The sequence below is a fragment of the Gavialis gangeticus genome, unplaced genomic scaffold (genome assembly GCF_001723915.1).
Source record: "Gavialis gangeticus isolate Ggan-Ray unplaced genomic scaffold, GavGan_comp1, whole genome shotgun sequence".
Classification (NCBI taxonomy): Eukaryota; Metazoa; Chordata; order Crocodylia; family Gavialidae; genus Gavialis; species Gavialis gangeticus.
In genome coordinates, this window is record NW_017728998.1 from 16,424,520 (window position 1) to 16,429,033 (window position 4,514).

A 4,514-nucleotide genomic window follows, 5' to 3' on the forward strand; every position below is an offset into this window, starting at 1 on the left:
CATCCATTAGAGTAAGTAGGTTTAACTTTTAGAGTTGACTTAACATCTCAGACAGAAGTCATATTCAGAAAGCTTTTGTTTCCATTATATGGTCACCAGAATATACAAACATACCTTTTATTCAATGCCCTGCTTCTTTTCCATCTTCTTTGAAGGAAAGCCCAGCAGTCTACTTATCTTCTGGGGCTAGATAGACAAAAAAGAGCAAGCCTGGAGAAACTGAAGAAGACTAAGAAGGAATGATCCCAAGTTTTCTTGACCCCAGAAGAGCACACCAGTAGGTGACGGCAGCCTGAGGATTCAGTGACATCTCTCCCTGTGAAGGGTCATATTGAGAAAGGACCTTTCCACTTCTTTCTTCTCCATTGGTGAGTGCCTAATGGATTCCTGTCAGAAGCCAGCAAGGTGATCAAGCCAGCGTTTATGAAGTGCAAGCTAGTCAAACTGATACCAGTATCTATGCTTCTCAGCAGTCTTGGATTTGCTGGAGCTCAATAAGGGTATGATACAAATCTGCAGAGCATGGGAGCTATTAACAGTGAGTGTACACAACAGGAAATGTGGTTGTAGGGCTAGACACCATAGTAATAAATCAATGCACCACCTCCTTGTACTTCTGGAGCAGTGCACAAAAGAGCAGCATCATTGTGTCATTCATATTTGCTGTAAATATTGAAATGGTTTCGTATTCTGCAATTAAGTTGAAGAGAGAGAGAATTTTGTATGGTTCATCACTAAAGCACTTTGAGTGATGCTATCCACTATTTGTAAACAGGAGCTGGTCAAGAGTGGAAACTCTAAGAGGCATGGAAGAAAATAGGCATACTCTTACTAATCAAGCATTTGAAGAAACTCATAACAATTGCAGTTATCAGTCTTGGGTCTTCGATTAGGTGTACTCAGGTTTCATAATTTCATATTCCCTTGGTCTGCCCAAGAAGCCAGGACTGTACGCCAGAAAACAAGTTACCATTTCAGAGATATTCATGAGAAATGGAAATATCCATCAAAGTTCAGGAAAGAGTTGTCCGTACAGAGCTTATGTTTAAGGTGGTTGCACTATATTTACAACCCTAGAGAAAAGAAGAAAATGTGTATTCATCATGGATTTAAACTACTTGGCACCTAAGTACTATATACAATCCAGAAAATAGTGTTCAAGCATAACAGGAACTTTGAGACATTGTCCTAAAAATGGAAAACTTTCTTTAAAACGTGTTTAATGCATTACTACTGCCCACAGACATCTGGACTAACAACCACTCCTACCTCTTTGTTGTTCACTGCACATGCGACTGGGCTGGGTTTTTTTTTCTTTTCTTCCCCCTTCCCTCCCCCACCTCCCAGTTAATGCAGATGAAACTCCATGAAAACTGGCTTTCTTGTAAATGCACTGTTTTCTTTGAAGCACACCTTATACAATTCCCTGGATGAGCTAAATGGGGAAAATTTTGGCTTGCATCACTGTCTTTTGATTTTATTGTTGCTGACATCTCTTCTAATATAAAGAAGGCATTGTGTGAATAGAAGCTCTGCATCTATTGCTTTTTCCACTGCTAGATGTTCTTTGTACATCCATTTGTTTCCTGAAGATGAAATAAAATGTATCCTTGTCATAGCTAAAAATATAAGCCCCCATACCCTTTAAGTAAGTAGATCACAATATTGTGTGCATTACAGTATGAATAAGATTTCCATCAAATATTACCTCAGATGTTTTAATTTTGTAATGATTTTTTGTTTCAGTCACACTGCAAAGAAGTGAAGTAATAAAGATTATAACAGATCATTAAAACGTCATCCATATCTCATAGCTTAAAACATTACCTCCTTATAGCACTTAAAACTGAAGGAGCAGCAGGTATGTACGATGAAAAAGAAAATATCTAAATGTGTGGCTACCATGTTCACTGAAATCTTTAAATGTGAAATACTAAAAAGTTCAAGATAATAAGAAAAGTATCAGATCTGATAGTTTTGTTTTAATATATATGGAAAAAAATCAGCAAAAATATACTTATTATAAAAGATTCATGCCTTCAGTTGTATCTAGAAATAGAAGCTGTTGCTATCAACTCAGCAGCAACTCATCTGTCTGATAATTATGACCATACTTAGCTCTGCCTTAAAGTTTTAGATGTATCACAAAACGTCTGCCATAATAATGAGTCAGTAGGGGCATTGTGCATGAAGCCAGATACAATCCTAATTTCATCTCTAGAAAATTGCTAATTTATTGCTAACACTTGCAAAAAAAATACTATTGAACATCAGAACTTTGACCTGAAGACTAGATGTCTTTCGTCTCAATATCAATGAATGTGGTTTAAGCATGCTTAGAGGTCTGTATAGCAACAAGCCCACTTTATCTAATAAGTCTCCCGTGCTTTCCCACACAATTACCATTTTACCTCCCTAACTAGTTTTGAGACTCCCTGATGATACTAATGTAAGAAAAGCTGTCTTGAAGCTTCTGGAGGGGAGAGAACTTTGGCATTTAAAAAGAGACTCTAGAGGGCAAAACGTGGTCCTGCTTAGAGACTCAAATTAATCAGTCCTGAATTTCCAGTTGGACTTGGAGGCTGGTTTGTTTCCGACCTCTGTGTCCATAATTACAAGTTTCTCCTATGATTGATTTGAATTGTGTCCATTGGTGGCTGTATCTTGCATACACTACCTTTAATCCTTGCCCCCACAAAGCATTTAAGCATCTGCCAAACTTTAAGAAGAGAAATAATCCATTTCTTTCAGTTGCACTGCTCATTTGCTCAACGTTGAGCCTATTTTTAAGTGAATTTTTAAATCAGGATCTTAAAGTGAAAAACAAGTCATTATCTTAAGAAAGAAACTTGCCAAGCAGTACACTATTAAATACAGCCTTTTATTTCTCACCTCTACTAGTTTTCCTTGAATTTTCATAAAAAACCCTTTGGCCTTTTGAGGAAATCAGTAAAAAAGTGAACAAATGCAGAGTTACCTGCAGGTTATGCCTTTTCATTATTTGTCTCAGGTGTAAAAGGAATTTAATCAGGAGATTGTTACATCACAGAGGATGCACATTTGCAGGTATACCCTCTTCCATAGCTGATAATGATGAATTTACAAATAGAATCTAGTGACTTAATTACAAGAATAATTAGCAAATTCAAAAAGCATGACAGAGTGTTCAGTGACAGAGGTATTTTAGAGCAGTCATTTTGCCCAGGATGGGGCCTAGCTCTTTAGGACCACAATTTCTAGGGCCCTCCTCAAAAGAGGCAAACAAGCAACCCCTGAATAGAGCTGCTTGGATGCCTTGGTAGCAGTGTCAGGTTCCTTATGCCCCTTACAGAGTCCTATGACCATCACAAAAAGACCATCACTGTGTACACTTAGGCAAGAGTATGGAGGAGTAGATTCATAGATTGTAAGGCTGGAAGGGACCTCAGAAGATTATCAGGTCCAGCCCCCTGCACCAAGCAGAAAAGATAACTGGGGGTCAGGTGACCTCAGGAATGTGACTGTCCAGTCTCCTTTTGAAAATTTCCAGGGTAGGCAATTGCACCATCTCTGGAGGGAGCTTATTCCACAGTCTGGACACCCTGACAGTGAAGAAGTTTTTCCTAATGTTGAGCCTGAATTGGTCTTCCAGGAGTTTGTGACCATTACTCCTAATTTTCCCCAAGGGTGCCCTAGTGAACAGCTGTTCACCTAACCCTTGATTTACTCCATGGTATAGCAGTAAGCTGCTACCAGGTCCCCCTCTCAGCCTTCTTTTTCTCAGGCTGAAGAGTCCCAGATCCCTCTGCCTTTTCTCATATAACTTACATTTTAAGGTTCTGATCATACAGGTGGCTCTTCTTTGGACTCTGTCAAGCTTGTCCACATCCTTGTTAAAGTGTGGTGCCCAGAACTGGACACAGTACTCCAGCTGTGGTCTCGCCAGTGCTGAGCAGAGCAGAAGAATCACATCTTTGGTTTTGCTGGAGATGCAACAATTGATGCATGCCAGAGTATTATTTGCCCTACTGACTACTAGGGCTGTACAAAACTTCAGGTGGTGATTCAGTTTGGAGGAGATTTGGCCCAATTCAGTGGTCGAATCTCTGAATACAAACTGAATCAAGGGACCAATTAAAAGGTTCGAATCAATTCAAAGCTCTCTGAATTGATTCAGAAAAGATCCGGAGAACTTCATGATTCAGGCAGTCCCCACCTCCTTCAGGCTGGTAAGTAGGGGACAGGGGAGGGGAGGCTGGGGGAGAAGGGAGGGGACTATGGGGGGACCCCAGCCAGGCCCCATCTCCTGCCTGGTCCCCCAGCCTCTCTTTGACCCCCGCCTGCTCCCCAAGCCCCACCCCACCCATGGCTGCCCATCTCACCTCACAATTTCCTATCATCCACAAACTTGGACAGCGTACATTTCACACCCACATCCAAGTCACTGATGAAGATATTGAAGAGTACAGGTCCACGGACCGAACCCTGCAGGATCCCACTCCCCACATCCTTCCAGGTCGATACCGACCTGTCTA